General features: G+C 43.3%; 1 pseudogene; it reads right to left on the minus strand.

The window, feature by feature from the left end:
- Positions 1–668: 668 nt before the first annotated feature.
- On the minus strand, positions 669–23,560 carry LOC115469733 (annotated as a pseudogene).
- Between the last annotated feature and the right edge of the window lie 1,532 nt (positions 23,561–25,092).

A 25,092-nucleotide genomic window follows, 5' to 3' on the forward strand; every position in this document is an offset into this window, starting at 1 on the left:
CATTGATCTGCATGCACTACTTGCATTGCATGCAAATCACTGCCATGCATATTCGTTGTGGAAATCTTGATAACTCAATTGGGTAGTGGCCCTCGGGGACTGTGGTTGCCCATCCTGGCTTACAGGAACATTGGGGGGAGGGGGGGTGGAGAGAGATAATGTTTGTCACTCTTCATCTGGATAACCTCTGAGATTATTTCAAGGCTGTGATTTGACACAGGAAAGCAAAGACTTGAATCCAAAACTGCAACCTAAAAATGTGAAAGTCTAGTGATACTGTGGCCAACACTGCTGAAAGTTATCTAAGATACATGTTGCACATTATTTAGAAAGTACAGGAAGAGTAAGAAGAAACATGACAAAGAGCGTAAAGATTTCACATTCACAGTATCCCCAATGACAGCAAGTTGACTCCTGGTTGTAGCACCTCATTCTCTGATGAGAGTCTTTCTGATGAGAAGTTCCTGTACAATTTTCCCTACCCGTAAAGGCCTTCATTACCTGCTCCAAGAACTTCTTTCCTTACTTAAAGATCTCCTCCGGTGACTCCTCTTCTTGTGTGCGTGACTTTTCTCTTTTTTGCTCTCACTGCTGAATGCCCTCTTCTGATGGTGCTGGTCTGGACCACTGCTCTTCTGTGAGAACTGTGGCTCTTGCTGGAATGTTTCTTATGGCGTTTTTTGGCCTTGGCTTTGGCTATCGGCCTCAGCGCTCAGGTTTCTTCTGTGTTTCCTTTTAACCTTCTTAGGTTTAGCACCATCTGCATCGCAGTCTTTCCAAGCCTGGCTTTCTTTCTTAGTACTAGCTTCATCACACTTGACTAGCTCAGAGCAGATTTCTTTTTCACATGCATTCTGGTCACTGGTAGATGTACTCCCATGGTGTTGACTGTTAGCAGGAACGCAGGCAGGCACAGCTGGATGCTTTTCCCCAGGACAGCTTTTAATGTTACCGCAACTCAGTTTCTTCACTTCTTTTGCACAAGCTTCCTGTTGAGGGATACCATTTAAATCTTTGGAATCAGAATTCACATTCTGATTAGATATGCCATTTCTCTCAGAGACCTGAGTTAGATGACCCGTAAAGGCCTTCGCGGATGTAGATGAGACACAGCTGGATGACAGATCTGCACCACATTCACCTCAGATTTCGAGGGACCACAGTCTGATTGTTTTGTTGTTATCTCTTTGATCTGGGGAGGACACCGGCGTTTTTATTCAACAGATTGTTTAGCAATTTTTCCCTGAGCTCTTTCTCTTTCCACTGAAGATCTAGAGCCCGTTGCTTCTCTTCCTCCACACGTCGGAGTTCAGCTTCTTGCTGTTTTCTCCTCGCCTCCAACTGTTCAAGGCGAAGTCTTTCGGCTGCTTGCCGTTCCAGTTCCATCAGCTTTGCCGCCTAAAACAAATGCAAAAGTGAACAGTGAGCGAGAAGCAAACAACATATAAACGGCGAGTGACCGACTCACTCGCAAATGCGCAGTAGAGACTTCCCTCTCTGTCCCGCCCCGCGTCAATACGTGATGACGAGGGCGGGACAGAGAGGGAAACTGCGCCGCCGAGGCTGATACCGCACCCCCCACCCGAGGTCACCGCTACCGTTACACCCCCCCCCCCCCCCCCCCCCCACACCACACACCCCCGGGCCCTCTCTCTGCTACTAAACTTACACATCCATTCGCCGGAACGCAGCACGCACATCAGCTGAGCTGCCATCGGCCTTCCTTCCCTGCCTGTGTCCGCCCTCGCTGACGTTACGTCACAGGAGGGCGGACACAGGCAGAGAAGGAAGGGCCGACGGCAGCTCAGCTGATGTGCGTGCTGCGTTCCGGCGAATGTGTAAGTTTAGTAGCGGACTAGAGAGAGAGGGCCCGGGCCGGTGGAGGGTTGGCGGCGACTCCGGGGGGGGGGGGGGGGGGGGGAACGGTTGGGTGGACCTCGCGGTGGTGACCTCGCGGGAGGGAGGAAGGAAGGAAAACCCCAATACTAGCCCGTTTTTACGGGCTAAACTGCTAGTATCTGTAGAATACATTCAGTGGCGTTGTGAGGGCAGCTGACACCCGGGGCGGGTCGCCGCTGCGCACCCCCCCCCCCCCGGGTGCAGCGACGCACCCTCCCCCCTCCGTAGCGCAACCCCCCCCCCCCCCCGCGAGAACATACCTGGAAGGCGGTGAGGGGCGGGCAGGAGGGCCAATCCGCCGAGTGCACGCCGCTGGGGGGGGGTGTTGGCGCCTCGCTGGTTCCTTGCTCTCTCTGCCCCGAAACAGGAAGTAACCTGTTCCAGGGCAGAGAGAGCAAGGAACCAGCGAGGCGCCGACACCCCCCAGCAGCGTGCATCAGGGGCGGACCGCCCCACCGCCCCCCCCCCCTTCCTACGCCACTGAATACATTTGTATCTCTGAAACATTGCTCTACTGACATTAACTAGTAAAAATGAGCCAGGCCCTATCTTATTTAGAAAATGTTACCTATTTTAACTGTAATTGTTTTTACTTTAGCCTTGTACCACTGCTGCAGAATAAAACCTATTTATTTAAGTACTTAGGAATATAGTCATTTTAATGGATGTTAGAATATTATGTTGTAATTTTGTCCTGGGTATGCCCACCTTCTTGCTTCTGTAAGCCACACTGAACCAGAAACAGTATGTGGGGGATATAAATGTTATTATGTTATGTAATGTAATAAGTACACCTTTCAGAATTGTTCACAGTAAGCATAAAAAAAGGTTGTACTTCTCTTAGTGCTCATCCAACAGGAATAGCTAATTTAGACAGTGGCGTACCTAGGTTGGCTGTCACGTGAGGGTCACTACTACACCCCCTCAGTGCATCACCCACGTCCTGAGGGTGCACGGAGCAGATGCGCGGCTGTCTACTCCGTCAGTCCCCTGCCCTGGAACAGGAAGTAACATCAGAGGGGACAGGAAACCGGCTGAGCAGACAACCGCGCAACTGCTCCATGCACCCCCATGCTGCCTGCACTCAGGGCACCACCCCCCCGTCCCGCCCTTGGTACGCTAGAGAATATAGGCACTGTTGTCCGCAATGCTGAAGTCCTTCTCAATCTCATAAACCCGATGAGTGCAACATATGGCACCACAACTGAGCACAGAATATTAATCTGTTGTATACTTGATTGGTTTAAATATTATTACCCATATTTTAGTAGATCAATAGGCTAATGCCACCAGTGATCAACTAGGTTGGGAAAACACTCCAACAGAATGCCTTGCTTACCTAAGAGAAAAGCAAAGCAATAAACTTTGTAAATGACAATTCCCCTACATTTTAGTAAAAAAAATTTTAAAATGGTGGTAAAGTGTTTCTAAAGGCACAATATAGGGGACAGAACCGTGTGGCTTTAACAGCTCAAGGAAGTAAAGTGTTTTTTTTTGGTTTTTTTTAGCTGCAGTACTCAGAGAGAGAAAAAAATCATCCCTGGGAAAGATCTGCTCCATCAGGGTGACCTCAGCAATCTTATTCCAAAGCTCTGACAGCGTCGAAAGTGGAAAACACAAATGCAACATTTTTTTCTACAGGCAACAGATCTCAACAAAATCCATGATATGGCTTGATAACAGTGATCATAATATGATCGGTTTTGATATTGGCATTGAAGGAAGTGAAACTAGGAAATCAAGTACGCTAGCGTTTAACTATAGAAAAGGTGATTACGACAAAATGAGAAAAATGGTGAAAAAGACTGAAAGGAGCAGCTCGCAGAGTAAAAAACTTGCATCAGGCGTGGATGCTGTTTAAAAACACCATCCTGGAGGTTCAGGACAAATATTTCCACGTATTAGAAAAAAGGGAAAAAAGACTAAACGTCAGCCGGCGTGGCTAAACAGTAGATAAAGGAAATCATTAGAGCCAAAAACCATCCTTCAGAAAGTGGAGAAGAGAACCAACTGAAAGTACAGGATAGATCATAAGGATGCCAAGCCAAATGCAAAGCGGAGATAAGGAGGGCAAAAAAGGACTTTGAGAAGAAATTAGCGTTGGAAGCAAAAATACATAGTAAAAACTTTTTAGATACATTAAAAGCAGGAACCGCCAAAGAGTCGGTTGGGGCCGCTGGAACGAAAATGGTGTTAAAGGGGCGATCAGGAGGACAAAGCCGTAGCGGAGAAATTAAATGAATTCTTTGCTTCGGTCTTCACCGAGGAGGATTTGGGGGGACAACCGGTGCCGGAAAGAATATTGAAGCGGGGGAGTCGGAGAAACTAAACAAATTCTCTGTAACCTTGGAGGATGTAATGGGTCAGTTCAGCAAGCTGAAGAGTAGTAAATCACCGGGACCTGATGGTATTCATCCCAGAGTATTAATAGAACTAAAAAATGAACTTGCGGAGCTACTGTTAGAAATATGCAATCTGTCCCTAAATCGAGTGTAATACCGGAAGACTGGAGGGTAGCCAATGTTACTTACTCCGATTTTTAAGAAAGGTTCCAGAGGAGATCCGGGAAATTATAGACCGGCGAGTCTGACGTCGGTGCCGGGGCAAGATGGTGGAGGCTATTATTAAGAATAAAATTGCAGAGCATATACAAAAACATGGACTGATGAGACAAAGTCAGCACGGATTTAGTGAAGGGAAGTCTTGCCTCACCAATCTAATGCATTTTTTGAGGGGGTAAGCAAACATGTGGACAATGGGGAGCCGGTTGATATTGTATATCTGGATTTTCAGAAGGCGTTTGACAAAGTGCCGCACGAAAGACTCCTGAAGAAATTGCAGAGGTCATGGAATCGAGGTAGGGTATTATTATGGATTAAGAACTGGTTGAAAGATAGGAAGCAGAGAGTAGGATTGCGTGGCCAGTATTCTCAGTGGAGGAGGGTAGTTAGTGGGGTCCCGCAGGGGTCTGTGCTGGGTCCGTTGCTTTTAATGTATTTATAATGACCTAGAGATGGGAATAACTAGTGAGGTAATTAAATTCGCCGATGACACAAAATTATTCAGGGTCTTCAAGTCGCAGGAGGAATGTGAACGATTACAGGAGGACCTTGCGAGACTGGGAGAATGGGCGTGCAAGTGGCAGATGAAGTTCAATGTTGACAAGTGCAAAGTGATGCATGTGGGTAAGAGGAACCCGAATTATAGCTACGTCTTGCAAGGTTCCGCGTTAGGAGTTACGGATCAAGAAAGGGATCTGGGTGTCGTCGTCGATGATACGCTGAAACCTTCTGCTCAGTGTGCTGCTGCGGCTAGGAAAGCGAATAGAATGTTGGGTGTTATTAAGAAGGGTATGGAGTCCAGGTGTGCGGATGTTATAATGCCGTTGTAATCGCTCCATGGTGCGACCGCACCTGGAGTATTGTGTTCAGTACTGGTCTCCGTATCTCAAAAAAGATATAGTAGAATTGGAAAAGGTACAGCGAAGGGCGACGAAAATGATAGTGGGGATGGGACGACTTTCCTATGAAGAGAGGCTGAGAAGGCTAGGGCTTTTCAGCTTGGAGAAGAGACGGCTGAGGGGAGATATGATAGAAGTGTATAAAATATGAGTGGAATGGATCGGGTGGATGTGAAGCGACTGTTCACGCTATCCAAAAATACTAGGACTAGAGGGCATGAGTTGAAGCTACAGTGTGGTAAATTTAAAACGAATCGGAGAAAATTTTTCTTCACCCAACGTGTAATTAGACTCTGGAATTCATTGCCGGAGAACGTGGTACGGGCGGTTAGCTTGACGGAGTTTAAAAAGGGGTTAGATAGATTCCTAAAGGACAAGTCCATAGACCGCTATTAAATGGACTGGAAAAATTCCTCATTTTTAGGTATAACTTGTCTGGAATGTTTTTACGTAGGGGGGAGCGTGCCAGGTGCCCTTGACCTGGATTGGCCACTGTCGGTGACAGGATGCTGGGCTAGATGGACCTTTGGTCTTTCCCAGTATGGCACTACTTATGTACTTATGTACTTATGTACTTATGACTGAAGAAAACTGTATTTCTGAGTTAGACCAACAGATGTGTACAGTCAGACTGCTAACGCAGATTACAAATTACAATTACCTTAGCCCTGCTCAGCAGCTCTGCAATTAATTTAATAGACTCTAGGTTCCTCTGGGCCAATAAGAGTTTTCTCTCTTCATATCTGATCTTTTCTTCAACCTCTTCTGCTCTTCCGCCTGTATTTTCTCAAGTCGCCTCTGGGTTTCTCCGAGCTTCACGTTCCTTCTGTTTCTGCTCTTTCCTGCGTAACTTCTGCTCTCTTTTCCTTTGTTTCTCCAATTCTGCTAGTTCTTTTTGTTTCCTGGCACACAAAGATTTAGTATTTTGTTAAACATGTACAAAAAAAATCTATTTAAGATCATAATACGTGAATACAATACACAAGGGAATTTGTGAATCAAATCAGCAATTACATTACACAAACACCAACTGAACACAAGGTTTACAATAGCAATTACTGCCCTCAGGTTGAAACGATGCTTATGGTATCGTCATCTCTGGAAAACATGTTTATATGTAACTTGGAAACATCCCAATTAATCTAACCTGGATGCACTAAAGAAAAATTATTGAAATAAAAAAAATAGTTCATTCAGGCTGTATATACTCATCAGATCACTCTTGAATTCCCGAACTGCAGTACCTATTTCTTCTCACATCAGAAACCTCGCAACAAGTAGCTTGCCAAGAACAGATAAATGGAAGGACTCTGACAATCACGATGGCCTTACTGAATCTGTAGAGGCCAGTTCTATTTTGGGTCTCCGTTTTCCATGCTCTATCCCTATTACTATGAATATGTATTCAATATATTACCAAATATATTATACACAGAAATGAGTCCTTTTACTAAACTGTGGTAAACGCTAACTCACACTTACCGCAGCATTAAAGAGGTTACCTTGGGATTTGCTCAGGCGTCCTGTGGTAATTTCTGAATCTGCATGCACTACCCACACACTCATTTTTTTTTTTTTATTTTGTGCTTGAAGGGGCAAGTCTGGGGATCAGAGAGTGGGTATTTCTGCACTACAAGTTAGCGCACCTACATTAGCCCAGGATTTCCGAGTGAGCACATACTGCCTACAAAATGGATGGTGGGTAAGTGCTCACGTGGTCATATTTTTTTTTAATGGATGCACTAATGGAGGCATTAGCAAATGACCATTAATTTAAAAAAAAAACAAAACAGAAAATTGGCCATTTTTCTGCTGCAGTAAAAATGGGCTTTAGTGTGTGGGAAAGACCCACATAAGGACGCACTAAGGACACTTTTTACCGCAGCTTAGTAAAAGGACTCCTTAGTTTTTAAGACACCTAACTTCGAGTCCTGGTATCTAAAGGCAGTCTATCAGCTGCAGGGCTTCTAAGAGCCAGAAGACTAGCTATGGCCCAGCAGCTGGGTGACTGAAAGCGGGAGGTGTGGCACAGTCAGTGGATCAGCAGAAGACTAAAGGAGAATGTATGGATGAGAGAGAGAGAGAGAGAGACAGACAGACAGACAAGCACTGGGAAGGAAATAGAGAGTCATGGATCTGATATAACGCCTTTTCTGTGGTGGAACTAAAGGGGTTTACATAATTATATGCAGGTACTTTCTCTGTCCCTAGTGGGCTCACAATCTAAGTTTTGTACCTGGGGCAATGGACTTGCCCAGGGTCACAAGAAGCTGCAATGGGAATCAAACCCAGATCCCCAGGTTATCAGCCACTGCACTAACCATTAGGCTACTCCTCCATTCCACAATACAACGAGGAGTGGTCATACAGCACACAAACATACACTACAAAAAAAGATGCCCAATGAGAAAAAGCGAAGTTACTCACTGTACCAGGTGTTCTCCAAGGACAGCAGGAAATTGTATTCTCACATGAGGATGACGTCCCCGACAGGGCCCCAGTGCAGATGTTGCCTAGCATTCTGTAACTTCTAGAAGCCTTTGGCAGGCCCCCAACCGTGCTCAGGACCCACAGTTGGGTAAAAAAAACCATCAAGAATGCAACTCTTATCCTGCTGTCCTCAAGAACACCTGCTACAAGTGAGTAACTTTGTTTCCCCCCCCCCCCCCCCCCCCCCCCCCCCCCCGAGGACAAAGCAGAACATAGTATACTCACATGTGGGAACCCCTATCTACCAGGCTCACCAAAAACAATAATGGACAATAGGGAATTACAATGTTAAGGCCAACCAGACCAATACCAACTGGATAAAGTGTGTTTTACCGATGGCTACTCCCATCCTGTTTGGATCAAAAGCAGCAAAAGGCTGGATGGACACTCTATGGGCTTAGTCCGCTCCATACAGAAGGCCAAGGCTTGCCTGCAGTCCACGTTGTGCAGTGCTTTTTCATTAGGATGGGCATGAGGTTTTTGGAAAAATGCTGGTAGGATGATTGACTGACTTAAGATGAAACCCACCACCACCTTAGGAAGGAACTTAGGATGCTTGCGAGATTGTTATAGTGAAGCTTTGTGTAAGGTTGATCAGCTACTAGGGTCTGCAGCTCACTGATCACCACCAAAAACAAGACCTTCCAGGTCAAGTATTTCAGATGACAGGAATCAAATGGTTCAAAAAGAAGCTTTAATCGGCTGGATAAGGACAACGTTGAGGTCCCATGCCACAGAAGATTTGAGAAGGGGGGGGGCTTTGTCAACAGCAAACCTCTCATGAAGCAACAACTAGAGGCTGTACAGAGATGGGCTTACCTGCTACACAGTAATGGTAAGTATTAATTGCACCGAGGTAAACCAATTTACTTCAATTCTTTGAAGGAGTAAACAAACATGTGGACAAAGGGGAGCCGGTTGATATTGTGTATCTGGATTTTCAAAAGGCGTTTGACAAGGTTCCTCATGAAAGGCTACAGAGGAAATTGGAGGGTCATGGGATAGGAGGAAATGTCCTATTGTGGATTAAAAACTGGTTGAAGGATAGGAAACAGAGAGTGGGGTTAAATGGGCAGTATTCACAATGGAGAAGGATAGTTAGAGGGGTTCCTCAGGGTCTGTGCTAGGACCGCTGCTTTTTATATATTTATAAATGATTTAGAGATGGGAGTAACTAGCGAGGTAATTAAATTTGCTGATGACACAAAGTTATTCAAAGTCGTTAACAAGATTGTGAAAAATTACAAGAGGACCTTACGAGATTGGGAGACTGGGCGGCTAAATGGCAGATGACGTTTAATGTGAGTAAGTGCAAGGTGATGCATGTGGGAAAAAAGAACCCGAATTATAGCTACTTCATGCAAGGTTCCACGTTAGGAGTTACGGACCAAGAAAGGGATCTGGGTGTCGTCGTCGATAACACACTGAAACCTTCTGCTCAGTGTGCTCCTGCGGCTAGGAAAGCGAATAGAATGTTGGGTATTATTAGGAAAGGTATGGAAAACAGGTGTGAGGATGTTATAATGCCGTTGTATCGCTCCATGGTGCGACCGCACCTTGAGTATCGTGTTCAATTCTGGTCGCCGCATCTCAAGAAAGATATAGTAGAATTGGAAAAGGTGCAGCGAAGGGCGACTAAAACGATAGCGGGGATGGGACGACTTCCCTATGAAGAAAGACTAAGGAGGCTAGGGCTATTCAGCTTGGAGAAGAGACGGCTGAGGGAGACATGATAGAGGTATATAAAATAATGAGTGGAGTGGAACGGGTGGATGTGAAGCGTCTGTTCACGCTTTCCAAAAATACTAGGACTAGGGGGCATGCGATTAAACTACAGTGTAGTAAATTTAAAACAAATCGGAGAAAATGTTTCTTCACCCAACGTGTAATTAAACTCTGGAATTCATTGCCGGAAAATGTGGTGAAGGCGGTTAGCTTAGCAGAGTTTAAAAAGGGGTTGGACGGTTTCCTAAAGGACAAGTCCATAAACTGCTACTAAACGGACTTGGAAAAATCCAAAATCCCAGGAATAACATGTATAGAATGTTTGTATGTTTGGGAAGCTTGCCAGATGCCCTTGGCCTGGATTGGCAGCTGTCGTGGACAAGATGCTGGGCTCGATGGACCCTTGGTCTTTTCCCAGTATGGCATTACTTATGTACTTATGTACATTACAGAGTTAGTCTTCAAACCAGACTCAGAGAAGTGTAAAAGGTGACTAGGGAGACGATTTGCCCTCACACCAGATGGAAAACCTTATGGTGGAATCTTTCCTGGAAGCCATCAGGATCCTGGAGACATCCTCAGGCAGTTAAAGGGATGCAAATTCTACGTTCTCAACATCCAAGCCATGAGGGCCAGGGATTGGAAGCTGGGATCCAGAAGAGACCCTTCTGCGTGATGAGGGTCAGAAAACAGTATTTCATATTTATTTCACATTTTTTGCTGGATATGTTTATACAATAAAATCCCCTTTGTGTTTGTAAGGAGTGGATTCCCATATAAAGATTGTTACTGCTGTGGGCTGATACTTTTGGTGTTCTGAGTTTATACAGCTCATCCCTAGTAAATTATTATGGTCAGGAAACAGTCCAGTCTCCATGATTCTTCGGAGAACAACTCCAGAAGAAGAAGAGGGAACCAGATCTGCCAGATCCAGTCCTGCTTGAGTTTTAGCAAAGTTTTCCCTATTAGAGGATATGCATACAAAAGGCCTTTCCCCCAATCAAGGAGGAAGACATCGGATGCAAGGCTGTCGTGTAATCCGAGTCTGGAGCAGAGACGAGGGACCTTGTTAAGAAGAGTGGCAAAAAGATCCACCAAGGGCGTGCCCCGCTCTTGGATGACCTTGCGGGCAACACCCCACTCTTAAAGGCCACTTGAGTGGTTGCATCACTCTGCTCATCTTCTCCACCAGACTACAGTCATTCTCTGCCAGTTATGTGGCTTGGAGCACATCATGGCTGGTGGCCCACTGCCACATCCCATCTGCTTCCCAACACAAGCGGTAGGATACCGTACCCTTCTACTTGTTGACATAGTACATGGCAACTTTAACTGTCTAAATTAGAACAATTTGGTTCGACAGCTGATCTCTGAAAGCCTTTAGAAAGTTCCAGATTGCCTGGAGCTCCAGGAGATTGATGTGAAACTTGTCGCCTGAGCGGGTCCAGTGTCCCTGGGTGTGAAGCCTGTCTACAAGAGCTCCAGATTTCAAACTGGATGCATCTGTGGTCAGAATCTTCTGGAGTGGAGAAACTTGGGGGCTGGACCTTATTTCAGCTATGCTCTGCTGGAGCCAGTCAAAAGCTCTTCCCCTGCTTAGACTGGAGAGCTGGCTGGGGCTTCTGAGTCCACTGCTGTTGAGGACCAGAGCGCAGAGGCTGGGCCTGTTGCTGAGGATGGAAGGAAAGCGTGAACCTATGCCTTTGAGAGTAATAGGTACTTTTTGACTCCTACCCAAAAATCTCAAAGAAAGAGGTCACAGAAGGAGTGGGCTCAGACAGGGACTTAATTCTTTATGACGTCTCCTACCTCCTCTACCTTGTCCTCAAAAGAGATTATCACCATGGCAAAAGAAATCCACCAACTTTTCCTGAACTGCTGGTCCTATGTCCAAGACACGCAGCCATAAGAGTCTGCGCTTGTCAATACCTATAGTGGAAGTCTTGATGCCACATCAAAAGTGCCCTAGCCATATGTTTTCTGCATTCTTTCTTTAGTGGCTATCTGGCAGAGTGCGGCCTGCTACAATGGCAGAGTGTCCACAAACTCAAGCACACTGTTCATCAAGGTCTTCAAGTAAACGCTCATGTAGAGCTGGTAGGATGCAGGAAATGAGTATCGAGCCCTGAAATATTTCCTTCAAAAAGATTCCAGAGTGCAAGCATTCCTGCCTTGGGGAGCTGAGGCGAAAGTCCTCCAGCTTCTGGCACTTTTGAAAGCAGATTTTACCACCATGGAATGGTGCAGAAGCTGCAGCTTCTCGAATCTGGGAGCCTTCTGGACTCTATAGAGTCTGCCTTATTAGGTACAAGCTGCAAAGAGGCTGGGGTCTCCCAGTTCTTCATCTGTGCAATGTTGTGACTGGGCATTGTCATAGCTTCCTTAGGTGGGGAGTCACAGTCAAGGAAGTCCAACACCTCGACCCTGGTGGTGATTGATGGGGGGAACCCAAGAGAAAGAGATGATGGGGTAAGGGGAAGCGATGAGGTGATGCTGGATAGTGGGGGATGGGAAGAAAGACATTTATTACAGAAGGAAAATGGTGGGAGGGAAAAGAAACAGAGGAGTGATGCTGGGGGGGGGGGAGAGAAACTGAGCAATAGTGAATGATGGAGGAGACAGAAATGGGGCAATGCTGAATGGTGGTGGGAGAGAAACAGACCAAGATGACAACCTGGATGGCCAGGACGGGGAGAAGAAACAGAGAGGAGATGCTCCATGGCTGCAGAGAGACAAACACACACACACACAGATAGGAAATGTGGCATGGCGGGGGGGGGAGGGGGGGACACACACAAAGAGAATGGAGATATTGGGAAAGGCGAAAGATAGGGATACAGATAAGGAAGATGGACAATGGATATGGACAGAGAAAACTGTTAAATGGACAGGAGATTCTGGTAACAGTTGAGAAGACAAAGAAAAAAACAGACACTGAGATCAACATGATTAGAAAAATAAAATGACCAGATAATAAAAGGTAAAAAAAAAAAAATAATTTTATTTTCTATTTTGTGGTTAGAATATATGACAACTTTTGGAATATACATCTGCCATAGCTGATCAGAGCTCAGCGGTACTCAGATGAAATTTGTTTGATTTAGTGGGTACTTTGCTTGAAGAAATCGGGAGACACTGCTTTAACGAACATCACTTTCTGGGAATATAATTTTCACAGTGATTTACTGTTTTGGTGCAGCTGTCTTTTCGTACTCTCTAGAGTTGACCAGGATGCTTCCATGGGAATGTGTGAGGCCCTGAATACCTCCATAAGGATGAAATTGAAGACTTGGTAGCATGTTAAACTACATATCCTTAGGGAGTACCGCATATTGAACGGTCCAAGCTGGTTAGACTGAAATGCCTCTGTAATAAATGGAAAGCCATTTGTGTAAAGGGAGTAACACTGATTGCTTAGGTTTTTTGATGTATCCATCAGTATTTAGTTTATAGAATAAAGAACCTCTCCAAAGAACCTCCTACCCAGCCTAGATTTGAGGATTTCTGCAACGAACATGCATGACAGAGATTTGAATGCTATGGAGGCACCTCAGATTCTATATAGGTTGTCCAACTTTGGGCGATCCCTGATCAGTGTGTAAACTAATTAGTCAATTAGGCACTATCAATTATTGGTGTTAAACACTTAATTGGCAATAATTAGGAGTTGTGCGCAGATCTCTCTATGCCCTATTCTGTAACATGCTTGCCTAAATTTCGTAGTGCGCAACTCAAAAGGGAGTGTGGCCCTGGGAGGGGCATGAAAAACAGCAAGGCAAACGATCTGCAAACTCCAACAAAAATGAGCCAGCAGATCAATAATATCAAAATATATTTTATTAAAGATACCATATGTAAGACAATTGCCCGACACAGGCTGTGTTTCGCCCAACAAAGGGTTGCGTCAGGGGCTAGTCTGTATCTTTCTAAAAAAGAACAATTATAAATTGCATATCAGGGAGAGAAATATATTTAAAAAAAAACAGCACAAACAGTATGTCCTGTTGTGTCGCCAGTGAGTAACCCGCTATCAAAGCTGGGGAAAAAAAAAAAAATATATATATATATATATATTATATATATATATATTTCCTTGCCCTGATATGCAAATTATAATTGTTCTTTTTTAGAAAGATACAGACTAGCCCCTGATGCAGCCCTTTGTTGGGCGAAACACGGCCTGTGTCAGGCAATTGTCTACCATACAGTATCTTTAATAAAATATATTTTGATGTTATATTGATCTGCTGGCTCATTTTCCACCTGGGAGGGGCATGGAAGGCACAGAAATTGGGCACGATGTTATAGAATACCTAGATTTGCGCGCCTAACTGCCATCAGTAGGGATGAGCATTTACACCAGTTTTTAGCAGGCATAAGTAGTGCCTAAGCCAGTATTCTGTAAAGGATGCTGTACACAGAGCGTCCTTTACAGAATACAAGCTTAGTGCACATGACTGCGCCTAATTTTGGCCACCATTTACTGAATCTGGCCCAGTATGTAAAAACCTCTCCTACGCAAATTCATTGTGGATATTCTTAAAAACCGGAATGGCTTCCAAATCCTGCCCTGGAGTACTTTCTGATATACGTTCATGATTTACCTTTCTTCCTCTTTTTGCCTTTGCTCTGCCTCTCTCCTTCCGTTTCTGTTCTTCTCTTTTTTGTTCAAGCTCTTGAAGTTTCTGTCTTTCCAGCTGACGTTTCTTAATTGAAGCATCACTCAGGTGTTTTGTGGAGTCAAAAGAAACCTTTACATGGCAAACCAAAGAACAACAGAGTTAACCCAAAAACTAATTCTTAGTTAATTTTGACTTGTAAAACTTGGGGGGCAGATTGCATTCTACAGCAGCGGTTCTCGAGCCCTAAGGATCGTCCGCCCAATCTAGTTTTCAAGACAACACCTCTTAAAAAGTCTAAGAAGTTTACATAATAGTAAGTGTGGGGGAGGGAACAAAAAGAAAATATATAGGGGACACAAAAGAGGGTGAAAAGGAGATCAATAAATGAAGGGAAGAAACGATTACCTAGATTACAATTTTGAAGTAAACTGTACAAGAGAGAAAACAAATCATAAAAATTCACAGTCTTAACACAGAGCAAGCCACAAAACCCAGAAAGAACCACCAGCGGGAGGCCAGTCAAGGCAAATTTTGAAATGAGAAGAAATCACTAGCAGGTTGTGTTAGGAGAAATGGAAAAGTTCAGCATACCTCTTTCTGGATTCCCATTCAGTATGCCTCAGGAGAGAATCCTCATAGAAAACATGTAAAATTGATCTTACAACACTTTTTTCACTTTGGCCTTCAGCACCAATCAGTGTGCGGAATGCAAGTAAAATAGGTGGTGGCTGCATATGGTACCCTGAGTAATCACTAAATCTTTCAGGTCTCTTTGGAAACTAAAAAGGATCAGACCCTACTTCTCATCAGAAACATTCGGACTATTGGTACAATCATTAACATCCCAATTCGATTATTGTAATGCCATATATGCTGGCTGTAAGGAGTAACTGTTGAAAAAACTCCAAACTGCTCAAAACACTAAAGCCAGATTCATATACAAAAATCTCTCGTTTTTGAAAGTGCCTCCCCTTTATTAATCAAATTATACTGGCTCCCAGCAAAGCGAGAATCACCTTCAAATGATGTACCTTCATCTTTCAAATCTTAAATGGCACAGCTCCAGACTATATGGTACCATTAATAAACGTACCTCAAAGAAATGCTAAATATTGCAAAAAAGTGATCTACAAAACTGTCCACTCTGCAGACTTCACTTACCTAGGAACCAAATGGTGGCACTCCTTTCCACCCAAAGTAAATATACAGGAATATACTACATTCCGCAAAATCCTCAAATCATTCTTATTCAAACAAACCCTCGCAAAGAACAACCATATCTCAAACAACTAATTATTATCTGAATTGGTTATTACTCTATTTACCTTTAACCATCTCTTTGCTTCATTTACAATTTCTCATTCATAATAGATTTTCTAAATGTTAAACATCCATAGCTATCCCAGTACGTTTATGATACTGTATTGTAAAATTGGATTCTTACAACAAATTATATTCTTTGTTATGTATCCTATACTGTTTATTGTAAGCCACACTGAACTCAAAGTTGTTTGGGATAATGTGGGATATAAATGTCACAACTAAATAAATCTGATGTTTCTTACTGCTTTGCTTCCTTATCCTCTGATATTTCTGTCTGCTTTCTTCTTTTTTCTATTGCTTATTTAATAGTATTATAAACCGCTTTGACGCTCAGGGCAAAAAATGGTACAACAAAAGTTATAAGACATAACTGTCATTTTCAATGCAAGAATCATGGGCAGCCCCCAAGGACTAGGGTTCAAATCATGTTCTAGAAGTCCCTCCATCCGCAGAAGATACAGAGTCTTCTAAAACTGACAAAAATTAAGGATTCCCATGAACATTTTCTACTTGCAAATAGTTCCAGGATGCCTGCAGTTTCAAAGGGCACTGTAAAAGAATTCACTTTTGTGTCATCCTTTCTTAAAACACATTTTTATTTTAAATATATTGAGTTTTGTAGGGTCTTGTTTTCCTGCCACAAACACTACTCTCTGTTTTTAAATGGCAAAGATGGGCTATACTGAAGACAAAATTTGTCTTTATGGTGAGAATTGAGAGAAGTAGCAGAAAAGGCTGTGCATGAGAATGAAGGCTCCACTTACCACCTTGCACCTTAATGCAACTTGGTCATCAATACATGACAACAGAAAGACCATCTGGCCCAACCAATCTGCCACATTATCCTGCCCACACTGTGAATAATACAGCCCAACAGATGAGCACAACCAGCTGCAAGATTTCTCCTTATCCAAAACAGTCTGTCTTTCGCCTTCCTTTTCCACCATCTTGATTAGAAGAGCATGCAAAATCCATACTATGGAACGCTCTCCCTAGACCTATCCGAGCAATCCATGACCACCTACCATTCAGAAAAGCACTAAAAACCCATCTATTCAAACAAGCCTACCCAAAAGACCCAGATTAATCTCATGAACCCATCTACCTTACATATACTGAAGAGAAAACGACATTGACCCAGAATCTATCTCCCACCTTACCCTCCTCTCTCTATCACCTGTCTCGACCTACCTACCCATCCATTTACTACCCCCATCCTTCTATTATGTTATACTTAATTTCCTACTTTACATAACAAAATTCTGTGTTACCTATTACTATGTAAGCCGCATTGAGCCTGCTTTTAGTGGGAAAGTGCGGGATACAAATTTAATAAATATACTTAGGGGCCTGCTTACTAAAGTGCACCAAGGAGAAATTAGGTTTTACCTGATCGTTTTCTTTCCACTAGTCCTTCCCACTATTCCAGAACCTGTGGGATAGTTGTGTCCATCAACCAGCAGGTGGAGATAGAGAACTGAAAACTGAGCTGAGAAATAGCTCTCTTGGCATCCAGTTCTGCTCCTCAGTATTTACGTAGAAAAGCAGTAAGGAGAAACTCAGAATAAACACAACCTTAAGTAACTTGCTAACCTAACACTAACCAGATGAGCAAACATGTGTGGACCTCTCTTGTCTCTGGACAACTTGTAGAGAACAAGAGATACGCAGGAAGCGCCATGCAAGGTAAGTCGTTATCTGACCCATTTCTTCACATCAACTAAATCTCAGAAACCTTGAGTGGGCCTCTGGCACAGTGGGAAGGACTGATGGAAAGAAAGTTATTAGATAAGACCTCATTTCTTCTTCCATTACCTAGCTTACCACTTTTCCAGAACCTGTAGGATGTTCAAAAGCAATCCCTAGAGTGGGTGGGATCCTGGCGCCACTACCCTGAGGACCGAAGCCCCAAAACTCACTTCCGAACGCACCATAACATCCACCCAGTAGTGTCAACCACGTTGCCACCTTGCAAATATTGCTGAAGACAGCAAGGTACTCTCCACCCAGGATGTCGCTGTATGCCTTGTAGAATGAGCCCGCAAGGATCCTGCTTCCCCACAAATAATCTGACATGATAACCTCCTTCAGCCATCTAGCAATTGTGGGTCTGGAAGCCATGAGGCTAAGCCTTTGTTTACCAAAAGGCACAAATGAACAGTCTGTCTGATTTGCAAACTTATTCGTGACTTACAGATATTTAATGAGGACTCTACGCACATCAAGAAACTTCAAGGAAGAATACCGAGCTTCCTCGTCCTCAAGTACGGAAACTCGACAGACTGGTCGAGATGAAATGTTAGTACTACTTTCAAAAGAAGGAACCGTATGCAGGGAGACCACTGCCTCCGAAAAGCGAAGAAAGGGATCCCAAGAGAAACTGAAGCCCTGAAACCTTACGTGCCGACGCAACAGCCACCAACAATGCTGTCTTTAGTGTAAGATCTTTCAAGGAGACCTTCCAGAATGGCTCAAAAGGAGGCATCTGAGGAACCCAAAGGCCTAAATTAAAAAGGTTCCACTCTGGACACGGTGTACGAAAGGGACCCCAAAATCGGCCCGCGGCCCACAAGAATCAAACAATATCCGGGTGAGTTGCAAGAGTCATCTTCTGTAGTCAGCCCCTGAAACAGGCCAAAGCTGCAACCTGAACTTTTATAGAACTCAACACCAATCCTTTCTGAAGACATGCCTGGAGAAATGCTAGGATGTGTGCAATCTGAGCAGAGGAGAAAGTCCACACTCAGAACACTTGTCCTCGAATGTCCTCCACACCTTCGCATATGCCATGGATGTAAGCATTTCTGAGCCTAAAGAAAGATACCAATGACAATTAGAATAACTTTTTCATTTCAAATGAGCCCTTTCAATGGCCAAGCCGTAAGACCAAAGGGGCACGGATCCTCCATGAGCACCGGACCTTGTTTCAGTGGGCCGTGTACCTGAGGAAGACAAAGAGGACCCCTGTCCAGCAATCAAATCAGGTCTGCATACCACAGCCAATCCAGGGCTATGAGAATTATTTGACCCCCAGTGCAATGCAATCGTCCTCACACTCAGCCTACCATGGGCCAAGGAGGGAAGACATACAGTAGCTGTGTCTCCAGCCATGGCTGCAGTAGGGCATTGAGCCCCATCAAGCCCAGTTCTATCCAACGACTGAAGAAATTGAGCACTATGGCATCCCTTTTCATTGCCATCAAGTCCAGAGGCAGAGAACCCAATAGGTCCTCTATCAGCTGAAACTCCTAGCTGGACAGTTCCAATTCTCCCGAGTCCAAGGAGTGCCTGCAGAGAAAGTCCGCTTCCACATTCAAGGACCCCGCAATGTGAACTGCCGACAAGCAGAGAAGAGTTTTGCCGCCCAACTCATGAGGGAGGGAGGGAGGCCACCTCCACCACCATTAGACAACTGCAGGTTCCACCTTGCTTGTTGATATATGCAATCACTGTCCCATTAACAGAAATACTCGGACCCCGGTCCCTGCCAGAAAGGGAACAAAGTCACATAAGGCATTCCACACTGCCCTGAGCTCCAAGCGAATTACTGACCACTGAGACTCCTGTTCCGTCCAGGTGCCATGTCTCAGATGGAACTTGTAATAAGCTCCCCAACCTGACTTGCTGGCATCTGCTATCACCACCTCTCACTGTGTTATTGGAAAGTGAGTTCAGATGGTAAAATTCCTGGGCAACAATCACCACTGCATACTCCCTCTGGCAACCAGCTTCCAAGGAAGACGAAGGCCTATACTCTACCCACCAATAAGGCCCATTGCAGTTAGATGCTATGAGGCTCATTTTCAAAAGAGCAAAACGTGCAAAAAGAGGCATAAATCTGCATTTAGATGTTTTACTCACAAAAACATCTAAATTGGTATTTTCAAAACTAATTTTTAGACCTTTTCTATGAAGTCCATCAGAAATGCATTCAAATCACAAGGAGTGTGGCAGGGGAGTGTTAAGGGCGGGATCTGGTTGTTCCTAACACGTAGGACATTTTTCTGTCATAATGGAACAAAACAAACGCATCCAGGGCTATAAGTTAGACATTTTGGTCTAGACCCTTTTATTAACAAATAAGTCAATAAAAAGTGGCCTAAATGACTAGATGACCACCGGAGGGAATAAGGGATGACCCTCCTCTTATTCCCTCAGTGGTCACAAACCCCCTTCCCACCCACCCCCCCAAAAAATGTGATTAAAAACATTACTTACCAGACTCTATGCTAGCTTCAGGTGTTTACTCAGCATGCAGGTCCCTGGAGTAGTCTAGTGGTGGATACAGTGCACTGCAGATAGGTGGGATCCAGGCCAATACCTCCTCCTACCTGTTACACTTGTGGTGGAAACTGTGAGCCCTCCAAAACTCACCAGAAACCCACTGTACCCACATATAGGTGCCCCCTTCACCCATAAGGGCTATTGTAGTGGTGTACAGTTGGGGGTAGTGGGTTTTGGGTGAGTTTGGGGGGGCAATGGTGAGATGTGTACCTGGAAGCATTTATTTGAAGTCCACTGAGGTGCCCCCTAGGGTGCCCCATTGTTCTCCTGGGATGTCTGTGTGGCCTAATGCTCGATTTTGTGTGTTTTTCAATTGAGACTTTTTTTTTTTTTTGAAAATTGACCAAAAGGATAAACACAGAGTACAAAAAATCTAGCAAATAGCCATTTTTGAAAAAAAAAATGTTTTTCTGTTTTTAAAATGGCTATATTCCCCACTTGAATTTTGGACGTTTTTAGCAAAACGTCCAAAGTTGAACTTAAGACATCATATCAAAAATGCCCCCCCATGGCACTTAGGTGCTACCTTATAAAACAGCACCTAATACACATAGGTGCTTGTCAATTGATGGCACTTTGATGTGCCTAAGTTGCATGTACCTCTAGAACTGCTTTGACATGCAAACCTTTACCCCACTTTAGTAAACAGGCCCTGTAGTTTGCTCCACTACCCAGATTTGCCTAGTCTATGCACAAGGCTCCAACAACAGCCAGCAATACTAGCGTGGCCACTGCACAAACACCCAGCCTAGAAAAGGTTAGGTCACAGCCAGGTAAGCTGAATCTGGGATAAGTGAAGCACAGGCCAAGCACCTACCAAGAATGTTTGGAAAAAGGGCTGTGGCATCTGTATACCAAACCTTCAACTCCGACTCTTCTGTTTTCCTAATGTCCAACTCAGACACCAACTCCTACTGATATTAGGCTTTAAATTTTTGTTCTGGATCTAAAGTACAGGTAAATATATAACTTATATTTGCCAGTACTTTAGATCCAGGACAAAGATAAACATAAGTATAAAATGATAAATTTACTAAATGTACATTTTTACTGACAGACTGCCCAAAATTGCTTCTGACTCCGTCTCCATAGCTCTGTTTGGAAAGGCATGAAAAGAAGAAGGCTTGCAGAAGGTATAAGAACAAAAAAGATTAAAAACACGCAGTGCATCACTGATTTCTTGAAAAGTCTGCATCTATTAAAAGCTACTACTGACAGAAATAGAAGTGTTACGTGAAGTACAGATGGCCCTTCATATTCAACAAACATTTATCCATAACTCGTTATAAAGCGTGACGTGCATCCATTCCTTACCTTTATATTGCAAGCCACTGCTTTGCCATCTTCTCCTTTATACATCAGCTTCATCCCTCTTAAGGCATTCATGGCCTTCATAAATCCTACATATTCACTGTATTGAACATAAGCTTCAAAGTTCAAATGACCACCAAAACTAAACGTGTGAAAGTTTCTGCCAGTCATTTCTTCTCTATATGGGTCCAACATAGGTATGTCCACATTCCGTATTTCCCCAAAGGTTTTAAAAACCTTGATAAGGACTTCTTCACTTGGTTTTTCTGAACCTGAATCTTTCGCAGCAAACCATTTGCAGGGTAGCCCTTCTAAATGAATAGTGTCTGGCCTTTCTCCAGGTAGCGTCTCATTCATGTCTTTCGCGTCACGGAAAAAGGAGTCCCAGTCGTGCCGAGTGGGGAAATCTATTTTATATTCAGCAGCTCGGACTTTTAAGATGTCCGAGAAACCACTGAGCTTTATTGTTTTTCCGTCTAGAGCTGCTAAGAAAGCTTTAACCAAACTCTTGTTTTCCACTTCGCCTTCAAAGCGGATGAAATCCATAGTGCTCTTGGAAATTCTTAGGGTAGAAAACTGATGATTCTGTACCATACCTTTCAATCTTTCCATCACTTCCCAGTTAGAGATAGACTTCCCCGGTTGCTTTAGTTGTGGAAGTGCGACACTAATGGTCATTTTTGTAATGGGTTTTAGGTATAAACCATATGGCGGGCAGATTTCCATAGCTTCTGATGTATCATGAACTATTGTAGCAGCTGCCATATCCAAAGTGACACCTTAAAAATGAACACACACAAAGAAAAAAAAAGTATATAACTCATGATCTGCAGAATTTCAGGAAAAAGTACCTTGGTTATGTCTATCCAAACAAAAATATAAAAAGCCAAGCATGCCTACAAGGCAATATCAAGCAAATTAGATTTATGTTTCCTTTGGACTGCTAATAGCAAGCTCCCATTGTTTGGTCTACCATAGCAGATTTAAAAAAATAATATTCAGCAGGTTATCCATAGGAAAAACTAATCTGTTTGTATAATCTTATAAAACAAAAATGTTGAACAAAGGAGAAATTCAGCATATTTGTTAGATATGCTTGCCCTCTCCAAAACATCAAAGAAGGAATATCACCCTGGAAAGTTCAAATACGAATATATCTTTACTCAGCATCTTGGGGGGGGGGGGGGGGTGGTATGCAAGAATGGGAAAACGTCAAAAAAATCAGGCCCCATCCAAAATTTTTGTAATTGCCAAGATAGACAATTCATCTTTATGGCTAATTTTTGAGCTCCATACCCTCCTCCCATACTGGAGCCAGTGCTCCTTTCAGCTCTAGTCAGTCTAAATGCTCCAACAGTTCCATAGGTTACTAGCAAGCTCATTTTCAAAGCACTTAGCCTCCCAAAGTTCCATAGAAACCTATGGAACTAAGAGGCATATTTTCAAAGCACTTAGCCTCCCAAAGTTCCATAGAAACCTATGGAACTTAGCCTCCCAAAGTGCTTTGAAAATATGCCTCTTAGCCTCCCAAAGTGCTTTGAAAATATGCCTCTAGGTAACTTTGTAAGTCTATGCGTTTTGAAAACATGCATCTGTGTTTTTAGAAAACAGGCTAAAAATAAGTACTTATATGGGTCTTATAAGGGGGGGGGGACCAACGCTTCCACAGTAAATCAAGGGTACAAAGGAGTGAAGTAAAATGTTCCAAGATCAACTGGCCAAAAGCTAAAGTCCAAGCTTCTAAAAAAATATTCTTCAATGATTGTTGTAGTCTTGACCAGTCAGTCATAAAAACTGGACCCAAACACGGGCCACGTTTCGGCATAAAGCCTTCCTTTGGGGTAATAGTGTCAGATACTGGCAAAATATGCCTATGCAAAAACACCAGGCTTGTGATGAAAATCGGTGGTGCGCTTCAGGCTGACAATTTGGACACATTTCTATTATTCCATGGCAAAAATACAACTGGAACACTACTGTATCTCCTAACTGTAAGCTCTTTACAGCAGAGATTCATCAGCGTGAATGTGTTACAACGCAGAGCACCAAGTACAATAACCGTGCATTACAAAATTGAGACTTATTGTCTCGCATGGGAAAATGCACCAAATTTTTAAAAAGCTTTAGACACTGGAGGGTGGGGGGGAGGGGTGAGAACCAGCACTGGCCCGACCAACTTTTCTATTGTTTCCAAAGATACCATTCGGCTGCTACTCTCACTCGTCGAGCACCCCCTTCTCACAAGCATTCGGGGATTGGGGGACCGATCTCCCCCTCCCCAAAATCTGACCTATCTCCCACTCTCCTCCTTGTCCACGATCCGGCAACTCTCCCTCAAACATCTCCCATCAAACTCATACTTGAGGTCACCCACCAACAATCCAACAGCTTTCCTTTTGCGGTGCCCCGTCCCTTACGAATAACTTCTCTTCGGCATACCGCAGCCTTGCCGGAAACAGGAAGTTGTAAGTATCAGAGGCGAGATAGAGCGGGTCAACAGTACCACAGAGGTTAGGGTGAGAACAGAAGGCGGCATGACGTCAAAAGCTGAAGACTATTTAGGTTAATATCTTTTTTCCCTCTCCTCTCGCGTAGCCGTCATCCCGTTCCACCCCCCAAAACAAAGCAAGAAAAAGCTATGAGCATGCTCTATCCACGTGTCGTTCTTTATTGCTGGTAGCATTTTATTTGATTTCACTTATATTTACAACATGCCGGCTTGTGCAGCAAACAGATGTACACAGAGGAAGTATTGGTTTCATCGGTTAGAGTAGTAATTAGCTCTAAATTATAAATCACTGTGTCATTTGGAGGTGCTTAACAATAAGATTTACTATTTATAAACTACAATTGAAAAAAAACATTAATTAGGTTGAAACCTGGACCATTTATCATATTTTTCCTGTGCCTCCATCAAAAGAAAAAGATGTTATGTGGGAACTTCCTCCTTTTGTTTTGTGGAAGCAGTGGTATATTATAAAAATGTGTTTGCCTTTTTATTACTACTATTTGTAGAGGGGTATTGAATAACGAGGGAAGGGCTTCCTTCATGCAGAAGTTCTGGCCAGAGTCAGTCTAAATATGCCAACATTGTCCAGTTCAGCACACTATTAGCCGCCAAGTTCATACAAAGTTAATTATGTTCAGTGGGAAATAAATCTGTTTGACTCAGGCTGCTTACTATGTGAATATTCCATCAATTTTTCATTATTACTACCTAGTAATACATATTAGAGGCATTTGCTTTAAACTTTGTTTTAATTCATTTATCCAGTCCTTACATGCAGGTGGCATTGCTTTTTAAACTCAAAGGTGAATCATAAGGGTGAACAATTAGGTATAAACTGTGTTGTTTCTGGCTTTACTTAGTTTGGACTGCTTTGGGTTTCTACTTATCTGTACATCTTCTGTCTAGAATTTTGGAAGATAATTTTGGAAGATGGAATGAGAAAATAAAAGTTTAAGTTTTGGATGTACTCTATAGAAGTTGTTGTTTACTTTTGCAATGTGTGTATGGAAACCTATTCTGATGTGTGCATGTGATAATATTTGTTAACAGTCTATACTTACTATGATTTCTGAACATGCAGTATCATTAAAGGGCAGACTTTTAAATGCCCAGTTGGTATATATGCTAATCTCAACTTTGTTAAATGTTTCAGACATATCCATCTACTTGCTCCCATGATATTTATTTATTATTGGGATTTATTAACCACCTTTATGAAGAAATTCACCCAAGTGATGTACAGCAGGTACAGTTTAACATAAAACTTACAATTTTGTTAACAGCATAACAATAGTAAAATAACCAAGAATAAACATAAATACAATAAATGAGGTAAACTTGAAAGCAGTAAGTTGAAACCTAATAATAGAACTACCATGAAACATATAAAAAATATACACATTTAACAGCACTGGAATTCAAATACCAGAGATATAATACAATCAGGGGCATTTTATATCTGAATTCTA

The sequence above is a fragment of the Microcaecilia unicolor genome, chromosome 4 (assembly GCF_901765095.1).
Source record: "Microcaecilia unicolor chromosome 4, aMicUni1.1, whole genome shotgun sequence".
NCBI classification, from domain to species: domain Eukaryota; kingdom Metazoa; phylum Chordata; class Amphibia; order Gymnophiona; family Siphonopidae; genus Microcaecilia; species Microcaecilia unicolor.